General features: G+C 45.5%; 1 protein-coding gene across 25 annotated transcripts in view; it reads right to left on the reverse strand.

Moving 5' to 3' along the window:
• Positions 1-15,492, reverse strand: part of dst (dystonin) — a 207,711-nt gene that overhangs the window by 178,226 nt on the left and 13,993 nt on the right. The window lies entirely within an intron of this gene.

Below are 15,492 nucleotides of genomic sequence, written 5' to 3' on the forward strand. Positions count from 1 at the left end.
TCCAGTCTATATGAGAAAGGGATATTTTCCAATAAGACTGCACTTAAATTAAAGATGGGACACTGTAAACAGACTTCTACTTTTGGACTGACTCGGAGGTCTCAACTGTCAAAATCAGCCCAGTACTACAGCAATACAACCAAACACCAGGCCAAGATGTGACCACCCTCCCTCCCCTCACTCTTTCTCTCTGTCTCTCTGCATCTGTTTATCCTAATTGTCATTTTTACTGTAGCTCCTTGCTTTCTCTCCTCTCTATCTCTCTCTGTATCTCCCGTTCATTCCTTCTTTCTACATCACACCCTTCCCCTCTGTATCCACATTTCTCCTGTTTCTCTCTTCTTCATTCTCCATCACCTACTCTGCCTCTCTCTCTTTCTTTATCACTCTCTCTTTCTCTCTCTCCTGTGGCATGTCCATTGTAGTGTGGGCACTGCCAGCATGCAGGGTGGGGTGGGGGGGGGGGGGGATTTAATAGCTTCTGCTGCTGAGAGTGCAGACAGCTCAGGTTTCACCAAACAGGCTAGGCGCTAACGCCATCCCCCTGGCACAAACACACATCCCTCTCAGCCCCGCCCACAAAACAGAGACAAAGGGCTCCACCCGCGCCCCACTGGCAGGGCAACACCCCCCCAGCCCCCCCAGATCGCTCGCCGGGGGGGCATGGGGGGGGGCACTCAGTCGGACACAACGCGCCTTTTGTGGGCCGGGCAGGCACTCGGAGGTGGGCGGAGCCTGCAGACTGGGTGGGCCAGGGAGCCGGATTCCGACGTGCCAGGCCCTGAGGATCATGGGTAGGAAAGGCCGGACGTGGGAGAGAGAGAGAGGGCAACACAAAGATGAGGAATGTCCTCCCCAACGACATTTCTCGCGTCCGAGGCCACACTGACTGACCCCACGGCCAGAGACTCAAACCTATTCTCCATTTCCGTAGCGACACAATGGAATTTCACACAGGCAAGGGCCTTAAACAGGCTCAAATACGATAAAAGCACTGCAAAAGCATAATAATATCACACAAAAATACCAAAAGAATCTAATTTTGCTAGGTCATTGGTCCAGAGCTGCTTAATTCTGCAGTTAAGCGTAATTCAAATAAGCTCACAATATTACTCACAGATGATTTAATGATTACCAATTAATTAGGCTATATGACGTCCTTATTTGGGGCGACTTACAGAACATTCTTAACCATGGTCACGCAAAGCTACAAGCTGTACATTTCCCAGCCCAGATACAGAAGCGCTAAGCTACATTTTAGTATCTGCCCGACCAGTACACGCCTGGCAATTAATTATCTCACATTCACTGAATCCAGACACCAGCCAAACCCCCAAGTGACATCATCCAGAATTTTGTCAAACTGATTAGGATCTCCCATTCCTTAAATTATTATATTATGTCTCTTCATTCCTTTATATGTATCAAAACCTTCACGTAGTTTATACATTATCGGACCTGTGTTTTGTAGTTGTTACAATGACCTTCGATATGCACTTATTGTACATCACTTTGGATAAAAGCGTCTGCCAAATAAATGTAACGTAATATAATGTTATAGTTTTTGTTGGAATGTAAGAACTGTAACCTTGTCACTGTTCAAGACACACTTTCATTAAAATAAAATGCATGAGTGACGTGGACAGAGTACCACACCCCTCGCCGAAAGCAGAGAAATGAGAACGATAAAAACAGCAAGACGCCGTCAGACAGCGAGATGGCGGCCACACGCTCCGGCCAAGCGGAATACACACATGCGCTGTGAGGACCTTTTCACGTAGGAGGACTCTCACACACACACACACACACACACAGGGTGGGGCGCATTTTAATCTGATCTGCGAACGGTCAAATCAAGCGCTCGGGACGGAGGGTAGGAGCCGCGTGCCGTAAATCCCCCCGACGCACTCCCCGCCCCCTGGAACGCCCCGCAGACAGAATCGCACCGGGGACGGCGCGGTAACCAAGGGCAGAGGCAAACCTGCGCCGAGGCCTGGCCAGCCGGGCCGGGGACGGGGGACGAAATACAGTCAGGATGACATCACAGAGAGAAAGAAGGGCGAAGGTCAGGGGAGAGACAAATGGGGGTGGGCTTTGAGGGTCAGATGACTGGACAACTGCTAGGGCTAATTAGACAGCTTCGTCAAGGGGGTGCAGTCTACCGATGTGTATCTACAGCAACACTGCTCCTTTAATCAAGAGACGTACAAACGGATATCTATGGTGATAATAATGAAAAGGCCTTCCTTGTGAGATATAGCCTATATATAGGCCTAGTCATAATGCCTGCTTTAAAACACACATGCTCTTTGCAGTACTGTTAAAATATTGTCAGTAAAGCAGTGTCACTTGGACATACTGTAAGCAACATCATAGCAGCCTTTCAATGTCCTGTGAGACCAGCATACTGTTGAATTGAAAATACTTCTCTGGAGATATTTCTGAACAAGTCGTTTTTTTATTTTTTATTTTTTTATTTAACCTAATCTTAGTGTAGACAACACTGACAAGACTCCAATGTAGCTGTAGGAAAAATCGGAGGTAATTATGGTGTTATGCTCATAAAAAGTTACAGCATAAAAACACACATGCGTCTGGTCAAACAGGAAGCCTGATCACAGCTTTTATATAGACTATGTAGTTGTGTTGTTTCCACAAATCATTAACATTTTTGGAGTGCCTTTTGAAATCACAAAGTAAAAATTTGGAAAACTAATCACATCGGTGTGTTCAAGGGAACAGAATTTGGATTGAGACACAAACATATTCAAATCCTGTTTGTCACGTGTAAATGAGAAAGCTAGCACACGTCACCGGTTTGTTAGCTAATGCACAATGTATCCGTGCCCCGCCCTCTTGGTCTGCACTAAATCACCCGGCACGATTAACTCTCTATGAAGTTCTTTATGAATCACTGAACGGATTCACAGCTGAAGCTCAAAAGCTACACAACAGCATCTGTCAGTTCTTGACAAGAGAGGTGTGCCACCTGAAGAGACCTTTTCATGAAAGCAACTGAACTAAAACCGCAAATAAACGCCAGATAGCTGCTGATAACGGGCCCCGAAACCACATCACACAGGGACCACGAGTAATAACCACAGCACAACGCAGCATAACACAGCACAACACAGCACAACGCAGCATAATGCACCACAACACAGCACAACACAGCACAACGCAGCACAACACAGCACAACACAGCATAACGCACCACAACACAGCACAACACAGCACAACACAGCACAACACAGCATTACACAGCACAACGCAGAGACGCTAAACCAGCAGTAGTGCTGAAGGACCTGGGATATCAAATGATACAACAGCCAGAGTCAGAACATGTTCACTGGTCCATTTAGTGAAGAGAAAAGCCGCTACTTCCTCCAGTGTAGAGAGCTATTAAGGCTATTAAGTGGCTTCCCTGTGGTAGATAATGAAACAGGACTGGAACAGACGTCTTAAAGACCAAAGGACAGCATGTCCATATCGTCAGCCGTTCAGCAATCAAATGCATTTAGCATTTTACTTTACTTTAATTTAATTTAGCACTGTCATGGTGCAAGTGAAACCAAAACAAAATGCTAATATGTTCCATCTTCAAATGGAGAAATTAGCATTGTCAGCTGTAACATAACTTAATACAGTATGTATGTCGCCACTCCTAGCAATCTTTCACTGAAGCAGAGGAGCAGGCCAACTCAGAAACTTCTTTTGTTGTGGTTGCTCTCCATCAATGAACTATGAAAAATAATAAACATTTTTTTTTGATGTTAAACAGCTCTGATGAAAATTAAACATGATAATTTAGTTTCTTGTACCTCGTACTACCTTGTACTACACTTTGGAAAACCTCACGTTAAGAGATGTTAAGAGACAGCTTACAACTCCGCCACTACAGATGAATCCAGTCTAACAAATGGAAGGTCCTTTAATGAAGGAAAAGCCATTCATTAGAATCCCATCCATAATGATCTATGCAATTTGCAGACATCTCAAACCTGCACACAATGATACAACAAACAGTATTTCTGTGGCTCTGTTCAAATCCTAATAGGAATAAAGCCATAAGAGTTAATGTAGCCTATGTTTGTATACTGTCAAGAGTTTGTTGAAGGTATCTTTCTGGGGTTTATCATTGATATATTGCTGTAGTCGGATTCAGAGATGCCAATCAGTCTCAGTTTATAGCAACCGTACCAGAGATAAAACTACACTTTTATAGAGAGATAACTCAAACAAGATATTAACTATAGAGAAGCTCCGGAGAACTGTTCTTGCTAATTAGTAGTTTAACTAGAATGTACTGTAGCTTGGCAACCATTCCATGGCAACACACCGCGACACACTGACAGCCAATTTAGGAGCTAACGCATCACAACATGAGAAAACAAGTCAGTGAAGCGCAACAGGGGGTGTTGTTTCAGAACATCTGTGTCGCTTTCATCTGGAGTTACAATAACGTGAATGCCATGGTGGTGTCAGTGGAGAACAGGAGTGTCTTGCACAGTGCTGTGTCTCTTCTAGGTATTTCATTTTAATTCTCACTTTTCCTACTAGCCTTCTTTTTAGTTTTTTGGGCCTTATAAAGTAACACTAAGCCTACTGCAAATGTTGTAAAGCGCATAATGATATGAAAGGTTAAGGAGATGATGCCTGGTGTAGCCTGATAGATTAGGGACATATAGCAAGAATCTGGGGTAGTGCTCCAAAGGTGATGTTTACAGGAGCAAAGCCTGATTACCGCTACTCACTCACCATATACAACCCTCAAATGCTACAAACACAGCTTGGGCAAAAACAAGCAGGCCGACTGCAGGCTGAATGTGACGTCAGTAAGTCAAGATGGGGCACATATTAAAAACCACACTCTCAACTGAAGTACTGTGTCCATGTAAACTATCAGACAGCATACGGCTGCGATGAGGTCACACGTAGGTCTCAGAGGTTCTGCGTAACCGGCCACAGCATCACCGAAGGAGGGAGGGTTTCATTCTCCGTCACTGCACCACAGTGACTGCTCTGCTCGACGAGGCCCTCCCTGCAGGCCAGCGAAAGAAGTGCAGTCCGCGGACACGACGGCTGCACAGCTCAGCTGGAAGACTGCAGAAAAGAACACTGTCGCTAACCGGGTGCGTACAACCACCTACACACTGTTTACACACAGCTACACACTGAGAGTGTGCACCCACACCTACAAACAACAAGTGTGTACACTCATCTACACACTGAGAGTGTGCACCCACACCTACAAACAACAAGTGTGTACACTCATCTACACACTGCGAGTACCTACACAGGACAGACTGTACCCACTCCTCCAAACAGAGCGCTTTCATTGGATAAGCCACTGATCCATGCCCAGGGCTGCTTTTCAACTCTCCTCAGCGACTGCCCGTCTTTATCAAGACTGACAACCCCTTAAGCAGCCCACCCCCACTCCCCCATCCCAGGCACCCCCCCGCTCCCCCCCCACCCTCATTACAGCCATCAGGGCTTCAATGGGAGGCTAAAGTGGTATTGAACGCTCGGGCGCTCAGAGAGCCAGAACGGCCAGCGGCTGGGTCCTCGGGGCCCGTTAGGCCCCGCCCCTAATCAGCGGGAGGACAAGCGCATCACGCTCAGCGGCGCACGTCTTCCGGCGCTGCGGCACCGACGCCAATAAAGCGCTAACAGCGTGGAAAAAATGTCAACCGGCGCCTTTCGCTTTAATCGAAAGGCCGGACGACGGATCTGAACACCCATGCTGTTTTTATAGCTCATTACCGACGAAAAGGACACACCAAAAAAAGAGAAAAGGAGCCTAACCCTGGAACGAACGCTAATCTGAAGCGGTTGGTAAAAAGGACAGGAAGCGCCATGACAACTGATTCGCTGTCTTTGATGGTGAATTCACTTATTAAAGGACAATATCGGCAAGGCCTCTCGGAGATGCTTAACAAGATATCTTTATTCCCGACGTTGTTCCTATTAAGCAGTAATTTGATCTCTGTGCAGCTCATTTCTAATGTGCTGGTTCCTGGTTGCATTGTTCAGTTAGTCACCACCAGACTTTCTCCCTTATAAGCCCACTATGTGTGAAAAGGATCATATTAAGAGAAGTAAAGGGCCATGTCTGGGTGCTGTGTAAAGTAACCTTATGGGTGCCAAACATGGACTGCTGGAAAACATCGCCAGTAATCAAATCTGTTTATTTTTTATTATTTAATACTCTTAAACTGGCATGATAAGCTTGATCTCTCATCACTGTTTATGTCCTGATAACACTGAGCTTTAATGGGAGGGTGAGTGTGCAACGTTTCAATCACAGGAAATGAGAAGGGGCGAGCACACAGTATAAAACCAAACGTCGAACATGACACAGGCGTGTTCACATCTGCGTCCATGACAACATTCTCCAGCTCTACTGTGATGTCATAGTTCAGTCATCAATTTTCCCCCTCCCCTGCCCAACCCCTCCTAGAATCATATAAAAACTCCACTTCCCAGCACCCTTCGCAATAATTAATCCCACAGGTCCATGAAACCGCACATTCCCAGCATCTCGGCTCGGTCCACTTGACCTCTATAACTGAGACGCAGCTGGACAGGGTTGATTTTCTTGCGGGTAAATAAAGGAATTCCTGCTCCAGGGGTTAAAAAAGTCAAAGCAATATCCGGCCTGTCAGAAGGCGAACGCCCTGAGGGCCGGTGCTTATCGAGCACCGCTATGACAGCTTATCCCTGCAGACAGAGACAGGAAGCGGGTGCTGAGTCACTCACAGCCATTACTGGCCCGTGGTGAGGCAGATGTGCCTGAGAACAGACTGTGGGAGACAGGGAGAGGGAAGAGGGAGGGGCTGAGGCTCCTTACAGTCAGAAATGAGTGGGAGAATGCTGATATCAACACTGTTACTCACTGTTAATAAAAGTATTATTATCAGTATTATATGCATATTATTCACGGTTATTACTATTATTATGATTGGTATTATTATCTGCGCAACTGAAGTTCAACTCAACACAGTTGTATGAGCAAAGAAACTGGGAGAATGTAACGTACGACCTGTGGGGTTATTATTATTACTATTACTATTATTATTATCATAGAACCTTTCATGAAATGTAGAAGTTACAATTCCTATATACAGTATATAGGAATAATATAATACGCCCAAGTGTGCTCTGAGCAGGTATCCTTAAATGAGCAGTTATCCATGTACAGAGCAGTTATCCTAACTGAGCAGCTATCCGTGCACAGAGCAATAACAGAGGCTGTTACTCATCAACCCACCACAACAGAGATCAAAAGCCAGGCAATCAGCGTCCTCCAGCAGGTAACTGCTGGTCACACGTATCTGAACACAAAGACAAGAGAAAGCACCCGGGGAACTGCTTCTGCGACAGCAAAGAAAGGCCTTTCGAACCGCAGGACAAAAACCCTCAGGACACTTAGACAAACCACATAGATTTATTACTTACTTTGATTTTTACCACAATATTATAGGTTCAAATGTGTTCTTGCAGAAAATGATGGTCTGGTCATTTTGTTATGAGTACTGTTACAATAACCGTTACAAAAACCATTAGGACAGTCAGGTTGGGCATAGAGTGTGGATTATTGGGTATGTCCATTGATTCATCCACAGGACTAGATCAGAAACTCTTACACACAGAGCACTTCTTATTCTGATGATCACTGTTGTCATAAACCCTCCTGCATCACATGCACACACACAAACTTGCCTGAAATCACTGCAGGAGCACGAAGGAGAGATAAGGGGTTCTTATCTGCCCAAATGGGGCAGTCACAGAGATACGAAGAGGAAGACGAAGCTACTCAACCTGCACACACCACGCACTGCTGCAAATCAGCAGAGCGGGACCTGACCGCCCGCTAAAGACCGGTCGGTCACAGTGAAGTCACGGCTAATACTGGCCAACGATCGCCGCAGCCTTTAACAAGACCCGACCTGACGGCCTAAAAGCTGCTTACCATCAGACAGGCCGATCGCTTTCCGGTGGCGTTTGATTAAATTTACATTGGCAGCGAGCTCGACGGCTACGCCTAACATGGCCAAGCGCTACTGACAGAGAGAGAGAGGGATGGAGAGAGAGAGAGGAAAAGAAAGAAAAACTCTGAGTTAATGCAATTACTCAATAACCGGGCATCGCAGGCGTAGTCTGCCAGTCTCTCTCTGGAACGGCAGCAAATAAACTGAGGGAATCATCATGGAATCCACATTAATAAAAATCTGCACTGGGCCAAAGACTACTGAGATTCTGAGATGTATTTTATTATTGCTGACATGGTTCCAGTGGTGAATGCTAAACATGGCCGACATCTGCAACAAAGAAAAAAGATAACTCCGCCCGAGATGTTGCTACCATATGAACAAAAACAATTATTCAAAATTATTATTCACATTTCATTGCAGGTTCATTTTATTTAACGTGAAAACATAGATTAATGAATTCATAAATATCCCAACATGTTTGTGTTATTAAAAGAAAATTCCTTGATTAGGACAATACGTTTTTGTTCAAGATGTTGCATTTTAATTAGATAGTAACATAATAATTTCACCGACAAGTAGGCTATAGCCTACATATAACATAATGTTGTCAATCAACCACCTCCCATCAAAAGCGTGGCTACTATAATCAAGGTAAGATAATCTACATAGAAATGACAATATAGCTACCTTTTAGGGATTCACAATATGGTCATTTTGGGGCCAGTATCAATGACCAGTAGGCTATTTGTCTCGGCATTTTTGATTGATATTGATGCTGATGTCTCCCTAATTTACATTATTACAAAAATGCAAACTGCAACCAAGTTTCCATAATCATAGAAGAAGTAGGCTAGATGAGCACAGACATCAACAATGAAGGAAAGAACATAAAAATCTTAATTTGCATAACAAATTTCTTACATTATTACTAAGCAGAGTGCATGTCTGGAGTCTTGAGCAGGGCTGTCCAACCCTGCTTCTGGAGATCTACTATCGTGTAGGTTTTCTTTCCAGCTCTAACAAAGAACACCTCATTCAACAGGTAGAGATCTTGTTGAGCTGCTAATTATTATAATCAGGGTTGATATGACAACCTACAGTATGATAATCTCCAGGAACAGGATTGGGCAGCCCCGGTCTAGGGCAAAAAGAGCTGGGTCCTGTTTCACAAAGCAGGACTGCTGACCTAGCAGGATAACTTCTAGGTCAGCAGTAAAACCTGGAACCCTCCCAAATCTGGAACATGGACTCAAGTAAAAAGAGCTGTTCCGGGTTATACTCAGTGCAGTTATCCAGCTAACTCAGTGATACTAGATCCGCCTGGTGTGCATGCAGGTTCTTGTTTTAGCCCACCGCTAAGACAACAGATTCTATATACGAGTAGTTAATTAGTTGACTGAGGTCTTGTAGTGTCTGGCCAAAAGAAAAACCTGCACCCACTGCTCTAGAGGGAGCCACTGAATTACTGTATAGCTTCGCTCATGAGCTAGGCTGGTAAAAATGTTTGTTTTTTTTAAATAAATAATAATAAAGATGTTCAGCAGTTCAGGTGACTATGATTGGACTAATTTTAGCATGACATAAATATTTTTTCAGTGGCTATCAAAACAATTCTCCCTTATCACCAAATGAGAAATCACTTGCCAAAACAGACAACAGTCAACATCATCTCACAGCTGCCTCCAACATCATCTCACAGCTGCCTCCAACATCATCTCACTGCTGCCTCCAACATCATCTCACAGCTGCCTACAACAACATCTCACTGCTGCCTCCAACATCATCTCACTGCTGCCTCCAAACATCCACTGCTGCCCAACTCATCTCACTGCTGCCCCAAAATCATCTCACTGCTGCCTCCAACATCATCTCACTGCTGCCTCCAACATCATCTCACAGCTGCCTCCAACATCATCTCACAGCTGCCTCCAACATCATCTCACTGCTGCCTCCAACATCATCTCACTGCTGCCTCCAACATCATCTCACTGCTGCCTCCAACATCATCTCACAGCTGCCTCCAACATCATCTCACAGCTGCCTCCAACCACAGGATGAAACACAAAGACTAAAGCAGACCAGGGCAACCGCAGGGAATCAGCCACCAACCTGAAAAATGGCATTCCTCGGGCCTAGACAGAAATTACGTAGTTACCACCCCCTTCCGCCAAGCACCGCGGCCGCGACTCAGCCTAACAACACGCCTGGCTTCCTTCCAGCTCGTCTCCTCGAGCCAATGAAAGGCCCTCTTCACGTGTGATGCCTTTCCTGTGGGGGTCGCGACCTCCGTGTCACGAGAGAAATGGGGCGCACACACGTCAGGCCGCGCTGGTGGGGGCTTCTCGGGCGCTTAAATAGAAAACCAAAATGGCTAACCTGCGTCGTTTGGCGTCAGGAGGTCGTGCCAGAAGCTAGCGCTCCCGCGGCCTGCTCCACTGAGGCCATTGTCCCGGCCTGCGATGCCGTGAGAGGGACACGCTCAAACCTAAAGAGCTTTTGTTTCCCACCCAGAGCCCTGCTAAGTCTACATAGGTGCCAAAATAGGGGTTTTACTACTTTAAATAAAGAAAAAAAAAAGTAAACCGGTTTAATCCGCTTGGTCGAAGAAAGCACAGCTGGGCAGATTAGCCGAATTTGTACACCCAACCAGGGAGAAACCCCTCTCTGGTGTGTAATTATTAGTAACACCCACTTGGTACGGTATTGTTGTTTAGACGAGTGCAAATCAGCAGCTTGGGAAACGTCGCAGGGCAGAAAGCCTCAAATGCGATCTCCTTATTCATGGTGCCCCTTTTCCACGGAGTTCATGTTCACAGGGTCCTGTGAGCATGTAAAGCATTGTTTTAATAGTAAATCCTCACATATGGGAATGTTTGTCTGCAGGCAAACAGGAGCTCGCAAGTGGACCTCAGAACTTTCATAACAGCTGGTTATGAGTGTGTCGCTTTGTGACAAACTTTGGTCCAAAGCCAGGGCTGGCACCTGTACTGAACTGATTGGCACCGTCATAAAAAATGGAAATCCATGTGCATCTTTTATCACTGGCGGAACAGTATACACATCAACAAGGAAAATGCCCAACGTCACTTCCACTTGTAATACTGTAATGTTACAGGAGGTACGAATGGTGTGAAATTCTCAGCATCAATGATTCAGACCTCTCTGACCACGCGCAATAGGGAATTTTAAGGGAATTGCCTCACGCTTTCAATGGAACCCAGCTTTGATGCACTTGGACAAGTCCTACATGGTGCCGAGCTTAAGGAGGAGCACACAAATCCACCACAGAAGTTGGGGTTGGCCTGGAGTTGGCACAACGAAACAGAGGGAGCCCAGGGTCTTCAGTTCAGCGAGCCAATCACGCGGACTGACAGCGCCTTGTGTCTGTGAGGGCCAGGGTCACCCTCTGCTTGGGTCCAAATCTCGCTGGTGCCCGACTCGGGAACACTGCAGGCCCGTGCCACCCACGGGGTTTTTAGGGGAAGACAAGGCAGGAGGTCAGAATCTTCCATCCCTCAAAACAGAGGTCCCGTCAGGCGGTTCCCAGGCTCGGTCCCTGCTCGGGCCACCGTGGGCCAGACCAGCAGGCCGAGCAGAGCCGGTCCAGCCAAACCGCCCACGCTATCGACAGGCCAGCGTCCTCAGCGGCTCCCTTTGTGAAAAAGAGCCGGAGTGAACCCGAAACATTCGGCTTGCCAGCGCGGAGGCGGGAAATCCTCCACACTTGAAGGAGCCCTTTTTGTCCCCCCCAAACAGCTTCGGGAGGGGAGAAAAACGGTCAGGGCGGGAACGTTCTGTCTGAGGCTCCTTTTGTCTGGAAACAGCTGCTCCGCTGTTACTGTATTTCAGCTCAGCTCTGCAGACCCGTTCCAGGAATGTTTCAGCGGCAAGGCGATTTAGCGTTTTTCCCCCCCGTCCGTTCCTCTTCGCCCCTTCTGCTTCTCTCAATCACCAGATGCAGATAACGGATACGGATAACGGGCGGGGCACTGTTCCTTACAGACGCACGCGGCCGTCTCTCGGTAGGACTGGCCAACGCCCAGCTAAGAGCAGGGGGAGGACTTATACTCATAAGGAGAGCAACAGTTATTCTATCAGTCTATTTCTCTGCACATCGTCTTTCTGCTCAACACCCTCCCCTGGGCACCAGACCACACTACACACTCACAGCAGCAGTGGGAGAGGGTTAGGCCCGGCTGCACACACAGAGCACAGAGCACAGAACACAGGGCACACAGCACATCTCACAGTGCACAGAACACAGGGCACACAAAGCACAGCACAGAGTAAATTGCTCAGCGTTAACTCAACTCTCATGGAGCACACACAGTACGGTCCCTGTGGGACACACACATATGCACTCTGTTAGAGTTGCGTCAACACCGCACATGTGTACATATACCCCTGTACGTACGGCACAGCGCATGCCTGTCACCTGCAGGTAATCAAAGCTGACCTCACGGACACCTGTATCATTTCAACATTCCGGCATGGCGAAACGCCCGCCAATGGCGTTTCCACATCCGTCACAGAGATTAGGGCGTTAATGTGTACCCAGGCCTGTCACTTGTAGCTCCTCCCCCCGAATGTGCTCCCTTTTGCGTTTCATAGCCGCTCCAAACCCTGTTATTTTATACTTTAATTGAACTGTCCACGGGAGATGCCCCGCGGAGGTGTATTTCCTTCAGTTAGGCTACAAGCCCCAAAATGCCCATACAACTCGCCAAATGCCAGTGTAATGCCTGCAGGTCTTTAGAAACTTCTGGAAGCATCTAAAATATCCTTCACTTCACCCCAAAACCCAGCTGGGCCAACTGAAAATATACCGTAAAAGTGAAATAATATTTTAAAAATCTCCCAAAAAAAAATTGAGCCACACCTTAATTTGCCAACTTCAATCTAGGTCAACAAAATGGTTTTGATTTAATTGCAAAACACATTCTGCTGGGGTACAGACCGTTAAGTTAGTGGGTTTTTAGTCAACCAATGAAACAGTACAAAATAAATACTGCGCTGTTTTCTGACCAAAAACCTCCAGGCCAATCATGCCATTATTAGAATGCCCTAAAACCCCAGACATCACTAGTGAAAGAGCTCTTTCAGCAAGTATGGAACGGCGCATACTTTTTGAAAAATTGTACTTTGTCTTCATTTGCAAAATAAGAGAAAACAACAACCTTAGGCAATTAACAACTACTTTTGTTTGTTTCCCTTAAAAATAATAATAAACCGACCAAGCTTATGTTCAAATATTCATCACTCCACAGCGCAGTAGATAAAAATGACTTTTGTACATTTTATGAAGAGCCACTCTGTACCTCATTGTATAATGTGTTCACTAAATTCCATTGCCTGTCATAAAACAGTGGGGCATTCAGCACCAATCCGAATATAATGTCCTTGTTCTATCATTTCTGCTCTGAACCGACCCCATACCAACAGTGTCCTACATTCTATTTTATTTTATTTTTCAGTGCTGCTCATTTTGCCGATATGTCCGGCTCATCAAGAGCGCATCTTTATTTTCAGCCGAATTAGAAGACTTTACGTTCGTTCTCTCGCGCTGACCTTAAATAGCAAACAGGTCCGTTTAGCATCAGCCGGGACATCACAAGATGTGACTAAGTCTGACAGCTCATGCCAGCCATCGCGACTGCGTGACACGACGAGGAAAACAACTGCCATTACCGCCCGAGGCCATAATCTCCGTTCCCCGCGTTTCAGTCAAATAGGACATCGCCACACAGCCTCATGCATCACAGAATTCATCTTTTTTAGTCATTACAGATGACTGACGGCAACATTAATATAAAAAACGGATTGCTCCTACACACAAAATGGATGGAATGCAAGCCTACATGAATAGGCCTAGGGTAGCCTAATAGGGTTAGATCCTTTTGTCAATCACATCACCATTACTTTTTTTTTTGGCTACCTTCTTTCATGTGTCACGGTAAAGGGTTAATTTTCTACACATTCTTTTTTCCCCCCACTTTATTTCATTAAAGTTTTACGAACGAAAGGGCTTAAAGATTCTCATCAGTGTTGTTATGCACTTGCAACTAAGATCAGCACTTCTACGCAACAGCTGACCTTAAAAGTGATTAATAGCGTTAATAAGTTAAAGAAGCAGAACCAGTTGGCCTACAAATGTCAAACTCGCCTAAATGTTCAAGCAACATCAAAAGAGAGCGCCCAGTAACGCTCAAAAATTAATTCATTTTTTGATTATAAATGTCCGGTGCCTTCTTGATCTATCTGATTTTCGTGTTCCTGAGACCAACAGGTCTGTAAATCTAATCCACTCTCTGGATTAGTGATTGCACTATGCTATATGTTAGCTGTCTAGAGACTTTAGAAATAAAAAGCCAGACTCCAAATGATGCCCCATCATATGATTCCATTACACCCAAAAAAGCTAAGCCTTGGCACAGCTGACTGTTTGTTATGATAGTCAACAGCTGAGAGAAAATCTAAATCTGTGCTCTAACCGGGGACACTGGGGCGAGACAGCAGCCCTGAGATCTCACGATCCCAGCCTCTCTCCTCGCGCATTAACGACCTTTTCTCTTGCAACGGTCATTCCCACACCCTACACTCTGGGCGGGTACGGTGGCCATTGTTTGTCGAAATAAATCGCGGCGGCTGTGCTGTGTGTGAACAAGCATTCCGCTTCAATTTCAGCTTTTCCACGGAGACCTGGACGGGCTAGGCGCGTTCAGCGTTGATGTCATGCAACAAAAGGAGAAAGCGTGACGGATGAATGGATGTTGGAAAATATATAATGTCTTCTGCAAGATTTCCCATAATTACTGAATTGGCATTTGGCCACGTGAGCCTGGAGCACCAGTTCATATAGGCTATGCACGAGAAAAGAGTGCACACGAGACCGATGTCAACCGAGGCCGGCTGATGTTTTCGTTCTTGCATTTTCCAGTTACGCTATTGGCACGAGCCTTGTTAAAACTACCATATGAGCTCGTGTCAGCAGGATCGGATGGGCTACAACCATGTCAAAGGTATCTGAATCCTATTAGTTGTCTCATAGGCTAATTATTATATATTAATATGCAAATAATTTTATGCGACCTTTCGAATATTAGGCTAATGTCTGATGTGATACTTTGTTTAGAAAAGGTCAAATTTTATGTTAGTTTTTTGGCTAATCTCAAAGCATATCAGAAGGCTAAATCAATCAGCCCTACTATGAACAGGATAATTAATTCGATTTGGTATTTCAAAAGGAGCATTTAAGACCTCGTTAAGTTAATACATATTATGAACTGACGTGAAACATACTGGTCAAAATATTAATGTGCCTTTAATCGACTCGTTAAAAATTAGTTTGGCTGTAGATCAGTCTCTATACCCTCATCCTTAGCTAAGCTAAGCAACAATATACAATTACAAGCTTCCACACAATCGTGTGATCCCTGAACAGAAGGCTAAATGAACATCTACCCATAGCCTAAGTGCAGCTTATTAAAATAAATTA

The sequence above is a fragment of the Anguilla rostrata genome, chromosome 18 (genome assembly GCF_018555375.3).
Source record: "Anguilla rostrata isolate EN2019 chromosome 18, ASM1855537v3, whole genome shotgun sequence".
In the NCBI taxonomy this organism is placed as follows: Eukaryota; Metazoa; Chordata; class Actinopteri; order Anguilliformes; family Anguillidae; genus Anguilla; species Anguilla rostrata.